The sequence below is a fragment of the Cajanus cajan genome, chromosome 9 (genome assembly GCF_000230855.2).
Source record: "Cajanus cajan strain Asha chromosome 9, NIPB_CcT2T_4, whole genome shotgun sequence".
NCBI classification, from domain to species: domain Eukaryota; kingdom Viridiplantae; phylum Streptophyta; class Magnoliopsida; order Fabales; family Fabaceae; genus Cajanus; species Cajanus cajan.
Window position 1 is genome coordinate 40,603,831 of NC_138525.1, and position 11,761 is coordinate 40,615,591.

Genomic DNA, 11,761 nt, shown 5'->3' on the forward strand with positions numbered 1-11,761 from the left:
CCAATTTGGATTGGGAGATTGACTTCTCCCACCACTTCTCTTTTAGAACCGTCGAAAGCTCGAACGATCATGTTGCTCGGGCGCATTTGGATTCCCTTGATTGCCACTTGATCTAGAGTTCTTTTCGGCATCACATTCAAGGAAGATCCATTATCCACCAAGACTTTTGCGATGTGATATTCCTTGCACTTTACGGAGATGTGCAAGGGCTTGTTGTGATTAGGTCCCTCTGCGGGGATCTCTTCATCGGTGAAAGTGAGGTGATCATTAGCCGTGATGTGGTTCGGAGCTTAGGATCAACGACAATAGGGTAATCTTTGCGGGCGTCCTATGAAGTTGATCCACGATGGAGTACTCGCTCTGTCGAATATACTTTAACAGCTCATCAGTCTCCTCCTCGGATTCTTTATTCTCCTCGGTTTTCTCCTTTTCTTTTCCTTTATTCTTGGGAGCTTTTATCCTGAAGATCTTCGGGAGTGTAGATCCTGCCACTCCTAGTCATGCCCCCAAGTCCAGCGATGTTGGAGATATCGCTGTCGGCAGAAGAGTGGATGTCGTATATCCACGGCACAGCCTTATTTGATTCGTAAGGGAAAAGCCTTGGAGCGATGATCCTTAATGGTGTTGGACCTTCCCCTTTGTTTGTCTTGATTACCAACAACGGAGTTGACGTGTGTTCGCTTGGCGCGGTTGTTGGCTTACACTTGATAACAAACAGCGTGCGATCCATTCTTTGAACATACGCATCGATTAATTTTTTCTTTTTATTAATGTTATTAATGGATTACTAGGAGAGATGTATGAAATGAATGACTCCTAGATCTCTCCATGATCTATATGCATGATATGAGATGATGAGGTTGAATATGCATGTATTGTGTTTATTGAACTAAGCATTATCATGTTTTCGGGATGTCCCTAAGATGATGCATGATATTGCTTGGTTTTGGGTAAATATCATTTTTCTTTATTTTTTTTCTTTGGGTATTTTGTTTTTTGTATTTTTAGGGTGAAAAGGGAAACTACCTACATGAATGTGATGAAGGTAGATGTTAACACCATGTAATGGAAGATTTTTATTCCCATTTATTCTTATTTTAAAAGGGGAATGTTGTATGTTTAAAGAATGCAATGTATGCTCAAACAATGTCACATAAACAATGCACACACAATTCACTCATCCACGAACAGTCACGAGCGAATCACGAGGTAGGGGTATCCTGCAGAAAAGTGCATATTCAAGGTGGTTCTAGCTGTTCTCACTGGTCTGAGGCCCCCAAGGTGCCCCCATTATAGGGACCCAATTCCTCTCGTCGTAAGTCGATGGAAAGTTCCAACGCACTGTCGGACTTGAGTTCATGGTTATCACCTTGAGTGATGTTTTCCGACAACGGTCTACGGGCACCTATAGACCCATTCGACAACCGGCCGTACTAACATCCACTCCCTATGGCTTTCCACTCATGCCCCCGGGTATAGAGGGAACTGTTGTGTGCAAAGGTTTGTGTGCAGTTTTTATTTCAAACAATTGCGAAAATTTAAACATACAACAGTTATTAAAGCCAAATAGATAAAACGTGTTATCATACAAGTAAGGGGTAATGAAGTAATTTTAAACTATTATTTTGAAAAGAATCCATCACTAAATAGGATTGACTCTCGAGGCTTCCCCAGTGGAGTCGCCATCTGTCGCCACCCGCCGAAACGGACCTTGGCAATCGCGACGATGGTCATGACTCGTTTTAATGTTTTGAAAGTGGTGGATTGCTAGAACAACTTATTCTCAAACTGAGACCTTGTCGAGCTAACAATTTTATTAAATGATTCACCAATCCATGTTAATCCCAAGCGGGACCCTCCATGGATTAGTGGTTTTCGTAAAAAGAAGGGTTCTTGGAGTCGCCACCAATGTTTTACTCAAAACATTGGAAAAAGGGATAAGGCAATTGATTTTCGCAAATCAACCTTGGCCATTACAACCAGAGTTGGGTAAGGGAGTCGGTTACGTGTGGGGAAGGTGTTAGCACCCCACAACGCCCCTTTCGGGTTCCCTATGACGGATTATTTATTAAATAATAGCGTAAAATTACTAAATTACCCCTATTTATTATAAGCGATTATATTAAATATCTACATGATGACGAATTTAAATATGCAACAATCAGAAAGCAGTAAAAGAAGGGATTTTTAGAGAAGAAACCTCTTGAAGCGTGCTTTTTATATATCAATGAAGTTTAGGAGGCTTTTTGGCGCTCCCTCCCTCTACAAGCTCGCTCGCTCCTTCCTAAAAAATAATTTTTACTATGGAAATCAAAAAGATTTCCCTTCGACTAGTTCGAATTCTCAAGCTAAATGCTTAGAACTCAAGAACTTCGTCGGATCGGCTCTCGGAGAGATTCCTAGGGCAGAACACTGCTCAAAAACCCCAGAATACTCAAGGAGAGAGTCCAAGAAGTGTGAAAAAGTCCGGAATGACGTCCAAATGACGTCCTATTTATAGGGATGAGGCGCAGTACGGCCCCTGGGTTCAATACGGCCCGTATTGAGTTTTTGTACTTCAATACGGCCGTATTGAATTCAGTACGGCCGTATTGAAATACAGAAACTTCAATACGGCCGTATTGGTTTCAGTACGACCGTATTGTAGTACAAAATGTGCAGTACGGCCGTACTGAACTCCAAGGAGGCCGTATTGAGCTCCAAACCTCCCACTTCCTTATTTTTAGGTACTCTAAGACCTCTAAACCTACAGATAGCCATCCTATGGTCTTCTAGGAGTCCTTCTGGCTGACTTTCTTTCGATCTTTGAGAGTCTTCGAGTCTTATTTCCGACCCGGACAATTTTAGGGGTCTACACCACCATGCCTCACCCTCACCCTTATAAACTTCATTGGCTCAATGAAGGTGAGGAATTGGAGGTGAATCAACAAGTGAAGGTCAAGTTTTCTATAGGGGATTATAAAGACAAAGTTTTATGTGATGTGATCCCTATGGAAGCTTGTCATATTTTGCTTGGTAGGCCATGGCAATTTGATAAACAAACTATACATGATGGCCTCACTAACAAAATATCCTTCACTCATAAAAATAAGGAAATTGTTTTTAATCCTTTAACACCATCCCAAGTGTTTGAGGATCAAAAGCAAATGAAAAAGAAAAGAAACAAAGAAAAGAAAGAAGGAAAAAGTGTGGATAAAGGGGACTCCACTAAGACCTTTATGACAAAAGAGAGTTATTTTATGACCAATCAAGACTTGAAAAGAACTCTCTTTATTCACAAAAGTCTTGACTCTTATCCTAATACTGCCACTTATCTTAAAGTTGAGAATGAGGAACAAAATGAATTTCAAGTAAAGAATTCTTCTCAACTTCGAGATATAGTGAAGAAGGAGTGGACTATACCTAGTGTTACTCCTTATACTACTTCCTTGAAGGTTCACAAGGAAGGAAGTATTTCTTTAGATTTCATAAAGCACCCAATTTTCGGTTTACATTGTTTAGTAGATATAACTTGTAATAATCTATATTCTATGTTTGATCTTATGGGAAGTTCTTATTTTTTGAACTTAATATGTTTCCTTCCCTACAAGACAAAAATAGATTATATGACTATGAGTATCTAATAAACAATCAAATCCAAAATTGTTTACGACGTTTTTTAGTAGTATTTTCTTTATATTTTAGGAAAAGCCTAGGATACCATTTAGGGTACTTTAGGCAAGATATTGTAGTGTTTAAAAATCAGTCTTTTCATTGTCTTAGTCATAGTGTTCTTACATTTTTAGGTTTTCCTTCTAGGTTATACTTAGAAGAGGAGCCTATTTCTAGAGAGTCTAATATTTTATCTTTCTTTGTTAGGTTAGATACTAGGACTCCTCTTAGGATCCATGATCTTTTCTCTTACCATGTTACTTCTTATTCCTTGCATGTTTTATATGTAGGTGTTAATTTTTCTTCTTTCATTCATCCTCGAGATTTGAGGACAAATCCTTTTCAAGAGGGAAGGGATGATGGAATCATGCTTTGGAGTGCAGGAGGTGACATACTCAAAGATCCAAGAGGAGTTGGCTAGACATGAAGGTTTGGGCCAGTCAGGGCCCATCGGGTCCAATGGGCCTGGGAAAGCCCAAGTTGAACTTTTCATGGGCCATATTTTGTTATAGCTATTTTTCATATATTTTTGTATACATCATGTTAGTATAGGTATCATATATTTTGGTCTTGTATTTTGGACCACATAGAGTAGCATTTTAGGTTTTAGGCTAGTTGGGCCTAGTTTTGGGCTTCATGGGCCTTTGGGCTTTTGCTACCCAATATTGGGCTCATTTTCATTCTTGTAATTTTTCCTATTCATTGTATTCATTAGACCAATGTATTTCGGTCATTAGATTTGGATTATATGAAGAATACATTAATAAGAGAAATAGGCTACATTTAAGCATCATTTAGAAGTAATTTGAATTGAATTTGAGTCACATGGATGGCATGGGGTGGATCCGGCCATGTGAGCTTCAAATTCAATCCAAATCACTCTTAAATGACACTTAGATGAGGGTAGCATCCGTGTGATCATGTGAGGTGGCCAAAGTTTGAATTTCAAATTCAAATTTGAAATTCAAACTTGGCGCCACTTTGGTTCACTAAAGGTGCCGCCAAGTTACCCCAATTTTCTCCTATAAATGTAACTTTTCTCACCTTGTAACACACTTTTGAATATATGAGATTTCTGAATACATTTCAGCCATCTTCAAGAGTCACCAAAATCCAAGAGAGAACCATTGAGAGTGCCTTCAAAATTCTTTAGGAAAACCTAGTTTCCTTCTCTTTGAAGTGAGCAATCCCTTGAGTTTTGAGCTTGGATGCTTCCCTCTAAGGTTTAGACCTTACCTTCCGCAAGTGTTCTTCATTCTAAGGTGTTCAACATCTTGGTCTCATCTCCATTGAAGAGGATCCGTGCCTAGAAGGAGCTTGGAGGAGTTCATTCATCATTTCTCCTTCTTACTTCTATCACAGTGGTGTGACTTTGCTTTGGATGTGGAATAGGTATACATATGGTATGGATTGTATACATTGATTATGGATTCTTTATTTAATATGTATGCATTGGCATGGATGTGTATACCACATATTTTGGATTGGTTTAAATTTAGAATGAAAATGACTTTTTGGCATGGATAAATAATGTGGATAAATATTTGTTTTAATGATATTTCATTATGTTGTACTATGGTTGGTTTTATACGTGCTAACCCTTATGTTTCCATGTGGTTTGGACTGTGATGATCTCACTATGTGGGGGAGCAGATCAGGTGTGAGGCCTTGGGATAACAAGGAGTCTTTTGGGGTAGCTGCTTTGAGAAGTGGCTAGAGCTTGACCAGCACCTAGGGTGTCTTATATTATACTTTCATGATGTTACTATTGGATTACTGTATAATTTTACTGAGAATGATTTTGATAAAATTATGTTTGATATTATGAAAACAATTTTTACACTTTAGCGTAGCTGGCTTTTACTCTATTTTCTTTAATTTATATTATTTTATTTTGGTTGGTTATTAATGTGACGGCCTAGGGTGGGTCGTTACAATTTTGGTATCAGAGCTGGTCGAGTCTCTTTAGGGTTTGTGGGAAATGATCTTGTTATGTTTCTGTTATGTGGAAATGGATTTTTGAAAAGGAATTTCTTATGTGTTTTGGTGTAAACTTATGGGTTCCTTGATCTTTTGTCTTTATTATGATGGTTGGTAGGGGAAACCATTCTAATCCTTCTTCAAGTGTAGATGAGCGGCAGATTGCTCAGGCTATGGAGCTAATTGCTGCTGCTATTGGACAACAGAATACTTTGTTGGCTCAGATGGAGACTAACCGGGCTGCAGCTGAAGCAGCTAGGACTGAGATACCTGATGAGTATAGAGGCTTGTCAAAGTTCAGAAAAGGGAATCTTCCTCAATTTACAGGTGTTGATGGACCTGAAATTGCTGATCAATGGATTGAGGAGATGGAGAAAATCTTTATGGTAATGCATTGTCCTGAGGAGAGGAAGCTAGTGTAACACCCCATTTTTTTCTATTTTTATTTTATATTTTTTTTAGGGTATTCTGGTAATTTTATAAAGGTGATAGGGGTAATTTAGTAGCTTGGAACGGGCTGTTCCGGAATTGGAACGGGCCGTTCCAAACTACCAAAAAGCATGTGATTTAGTAGCTCGGAATGGGCCGTTCCGGAATTGGAACGGGCCGTTCCAAACTACCAAGTTGTATGTGAGTTAATAGCCCAGAACAGGCCGTTCTTAAGATGGAACGGGCCGTTCTGGACTATTAAATATGCCATTAACCCTAATTAGGAACGGGCTTGGAACGGGGCGTTCTTAAATTTATGGCCGTTGTGGGCAATTAATGCACACCAGAACGGGCCGTTCTGGTTTTGGAATGGGCCGTTTTGGATGTGATTTTTGGCCATGGTTTAAGGTTTCGGAACGGGCCGTTCCGGATTTGGAACGGGTCGTTCCGGCGTAAAAAGCCTATAAATAGAGCTGTTTGCCACTCCCAAAAAGCACACCTCTCATTTCTGATTTCTTTTCTTCTGCTCTCTCTCTTCTTTTCTCTCCTTTCTGCTTCAGACCGAGGGGAACCCAACGAGGGAGACCAACCAGATCTAGTGTAGATTCAGCTTCTTCATATCCAGGTACGGGGGAAAAAGGGAATTATTTATATATAGAGTTACATGAGGGAATTGGGTAGAGGAAGAACCCCTTAGAATTATGAGTAATTTTAGAAATATTTCTGTTTGAAGAATTATTGGCATTATTTGATTATGTACATATTTAGGACAATAAATATATAATTTGTTTGTAAAAATGATGCTCTAGGAGAGAGAACGAAATTATAGAAAAGTGCCTGTAGGTTAGGTTTTGGAAAAATTGGATTATTTCTGTTCGAGGAATTAATTATACCATTAGATTCCGTATGTGTTGAGGATTAGAAATATATATTTAAATTGTAAGAATGATGATCTGGGAGAGAGAACGAAATTGTGGAAAAGTGCTTGTGAGCTAGGTTTTGGAACAATTAGGGGTTTTACTGTTTATGTTGAAATTATATTAACTTGGTAATTTCGTTGGTTATTATATTAATTTATGAATATCATTGTTATATTAATTGATAAAAATTAATGTTTTAAATGTGAATTACTTGATACGTGTGAAACCCATTATTTTGGACATATCTCATATATGTATGAAATTGAATTATGAGATGTTGTGTGGAATGTGAATGAGATGTGGTTGTGGTTCTTCACACCTATGACCAGGGGTGAGCACGACCCTAGATTGTTACTTGAGTATCGTGACCTTGGTTAACATGTCAGGGGTGGGCACGACCCTAGGATAGGGGTAACGTGACCTTGGCACAGTGTTATATCAGGGGTGAGCACGGCTCTGGATTGTTACGTGGGTATCGTGACCTTGGTTAACATGTCAAGGGTGGGCACGACCCTAGGATAGGGGTAACGTGACCTTGGCACAGTGTTATATCAGGGGTGAGCACGGCCTGAGATTGTTAAATGGGTAACGTGACCTTGGCATAGTGTGAAGTGCATATTAGTGTAATTGAGAATGATGACGAGATGACGATGCATGGATGATTGAATTACGTTATGTTGAAATATTTATGAGTATTAAATTAGTATGTTGTGTTTCCTTATGTGCTATATGTTAGAAAAGAATGGCCAAATCCAAGAGGGGGGGTGAATTGGATTCAATGACCCTTTAAAAATTTATCAGAGTTTTTGGATCTTCACTTTCAATTACAAACTTTTCTATGACAGAATTCTCACTTGAAGCACTTCTCAAGACTTGTTATGATAATATGACTGCAATATGCTAACTTGATTACAACATCATGAGGTTCATCAACAATGTTCAATTTACAGATTTAAAACATCAAGAATTACATTCACTTGTTAATCAAATTTTATCTTCCTTAAAACTCAATCAAGAAATTACAAAACAAGAGATAAGGTTGAAGAAGATTGCACAAGTCTTTTATACTGGTTCAGCCACTCCACATGTGACCTACATCCAGTCCTTAATCACCACCTGATTAAGATTTTTCCACTATCTTTAAGCAAGAAGGTTTACAAGCAAACACACATGCATATACTTCACTACTAAAAGATAATCACTTTCTTGACCCCAAGAAAGTACCCCTTGTAGATCCCACTACAAGAACCTTAATCACTTGAGAAACCCTTCTCAAGATTTTCCACAAAGATTCACAAAGAAACAAAAATGAAACGAATTCACCTGGAATTCTTGAACGATTCTTTGTCCTTCTCTTTCAAGAGTATGATGATGATGATGATTTTCACAAGTTCTTTCACAAATGTTTTTCTTCTTGGAATTTCACAAAGAAACCTTTCCAAGATGTCACACTGACTCTCTAAAGTGCTTTTAGAAGTTGATTATCAGTTCTCACTCAATTGTCTTATGTTTCAAAATAGTTCAAGTCTATTTATAAAAGTTCAAACCCAGATAATCGATTATTTTTAAAGAATAATCGATTATTTTGTTCTTCAGATTTCTGGAAATCAACCAAGAACAATTTAATCGATTATTCCAGAGAGTTGTTTCTGAAATAATCGATTATTTTGGCAAATAATCGATTATTACAGCAAGGCATTCCACTTAGCCCATTTGCTGAAATAATCGATTATATTTAACAATAATCGATTATTTTGAGTCAGTTCTTAAAACTTCATTTTAAGTCTCAAAATAATTTTCCAATGTTCTCAACTCATCATCATCTACTCCCTACTTGATTTTAGACAAGATTTGCTTAATGCACAAAGCACACACACAAGCACAAATATAACAATTCTTTTAACACTTTATTTCCTAAACACTATTACATAGCTATACTTCAAAGCATTTTTCTTGAACTTCCTTGACTTTGTTTTTGTGTTCAATGTTGTTGTTGCACACTTGTTGTCTCCGGCTGTTGTGATCATCAAAACTCTTTTTCAGCTCTCCTAAGCTCAACAATCTCCCCCTTTTTGATGATGACAACCCATGACAACCCACGGACAATGATATCAATCCATAATGCACTTTGTGCCTTCTTCTTATTGTGTCATGAACCAAAACCTGTACAACACACACACACACAAAGCACAATACCTGCAACAAAAACTCAACACACAATACCATTTCTCCCCCTTTGGCATTATAAAAAACAAAGTAAGCCAAGGTTAATCAATTATAAGCCATGTATAGAATTTTTCAGCAGCTCAAACCAAATCAGTTGCTCATTATTCAACCATACTTCAAACCAAAATAAACCAATGTGTGATGCCAATTGTGCACCATACCACAAACCAAATCAAATCAAGTCAAGAGATCCATTATCTCAGTACAAAAACAGAGTATTTCAAATAATCACATTACAACATATATGTTCACCAAAAACAGAGCATTGTGCACCAGCATTCCAAAATAACCTTTGGAATCAAAATCAAGCCAATCACATAAGCAAACCAAACTTCAAATTCAACAAACTTAAATTGTTCAACATCAAAAACAATAAACTTGTTCAGGAATTAAAATCATTACAACCCAATTGAACTTATAAATTGTTCCAAACATAAATTTAAAAACTAAACAAAAACAGAAATCACTCCTCATCATCCGGAATACCAAGCTGTGTCTTGATGATTCTAACTTCGCGATCCAGATCATCAAACCTGTCAAGCAAACCAGAAAACAAAGTCTCATGTCTCCTTGACATGTCCATAGCAGCATCAATCTTGTTAATCATGATCTGCTCAAAAGGTGAGAACAGCTTTAGTTCCGGCTCAGCTTCTCTAGGCTCAGCTTCCACCTGTGGTGGCTGATCCTCATCATGAGAAGGCACACCGTCCTCATCTGTAGCTGGCTCCGGGGTAGGAGGAACATCTCCTTTAAACACCCACTTGTCTTCTTGCTTTAGCATCCCCATATGATGCAAAGAAGACTTCTCTATTTTGTTCGATGTGTGCAGAACAATCTTTCTTTCACCTGTTAAATCTACACCAGTAATCTCAAAAATTTTTGACAGAAGCAAAGCATGAGGAATTGGACCGTCTTCCTTTCTCCTTGCCTTCCAAATACAATCATTCACAACCGCCACCCAATCAATCTTAATTTTCTTCTTAATTACATGCATTAACAAAATGTCATCCCGAGACATCTGAGCATGTTTGTGCAACCTAGGTTTTAACATCCAGGCAATAATGAAGGAAATCAAGCGAGAGTTCTTTTTCATACCTCCCGCCAAGAACTTTTCATAGTTTGTGTTGGATGGGTTCCGTTGACAATCCCGGAATGTGATCAGTTCTTCAAAATCTCCAAAGTTGAATGGCTGGGGTTTCTCTGCTCTAGTTCCGCTCAGACCCGCAGTAGCTCTCAATGTGGGTCCGTCTAGCCTGATTAACTTCCCCTTAACCACCGATTGCATAACCCCATTATTAGTGGTAGCAAAACAAAGGAATAATCGGATGAGCTCCGGATAATAGGGTCCGTCCATCTCGAGAAACGCCTTTAACTCTTGGTACTCCAGGAGGGTTGGAAAGCTAAACCCCTCATTCTTGAACCAATCAAGCTTTAGGGTCTTCGGAGGGATGATTCTCCGACCGGCATACCATTCGAAGTAGTATTCTTGGGCCTTCTCATCGGCGAACCACTTCGAGATGAGTTGCTCCGAGGGAAGAGGGCGCTTGCTCCCCCTCACTTCCAGCTTCTTGGGTCTCTTGGAGGAAGATGCCATGGTTGGGTCTTGGAGAAAGATGAAGAAGAAGAGGGATTTGAGAGGTTTTGAGAGAGTTAGGGTTTGGAGGGTTTGGGAAATAATGAGAGAATGAGAGAATGAGATAATGAGAGGTTCTGAGAAGATTTTAAGGTGTTTGCACGTTCTGGGTATGGAAAAAGTGGGTAGTTTTATGAGTTGGCGCGGAGTTAACTGTTTTAAGAAAATTTAAAAAAAACCGCCCAAATAATCGATTATTTGTGCAAATAATCGATTATTTGCATCAGTAAACTCAGTTTAAACCACTTTCTGATATGGATAATCAATTATTTTAAGGATAATCGATTATTACAGAGGGTTAATTTTCCTTATACTCCCCAGATAATCGATTATTGACTGAAATAATCGATTATTTCAGTGACCTTTGAGTTTCTTCTTATCAAATAATCGATTATTACCCAAATAATCGATTATTCCAGTGACTTTTGAGTTTTTTGCTTACCAGATAATCGATTATTACCCAAATAATCGATTATTTCCGAAACTCTTGGAATTCTTCATGTTCCAGATAATCGATTATTTCCTCAGATGATCGATTATTTTCATGAGTCACTTTAAGATAATCGATTATATCTTAAGATAATCGATTATTCCAGTGATGATTTGTTTCACTGAAAATTTTAACTTCTCAAATTTCACCAAGTCTTGTTTGCAACTTCCAAATATTATCTTCCACACATCTCTTGTATTCATTCTCACAACATAATCAATTCAAACTTGTTTCACTAATTATTCCCAACTCAATCCTCAATTGATTGAACCTCTCTCTAGGTAGAGGTTTTGTGAAAATATCAGCTAGTTGTTTGGTTGTCTCTACAAACTCCACAACACAATCATTCCTTTGAACATGATCTCTCAAAAAGTGGTGTCTTATCTCAATATGCTTAGTCCTAGAGTGCAAAATTGGATTTTTGGTCAGATT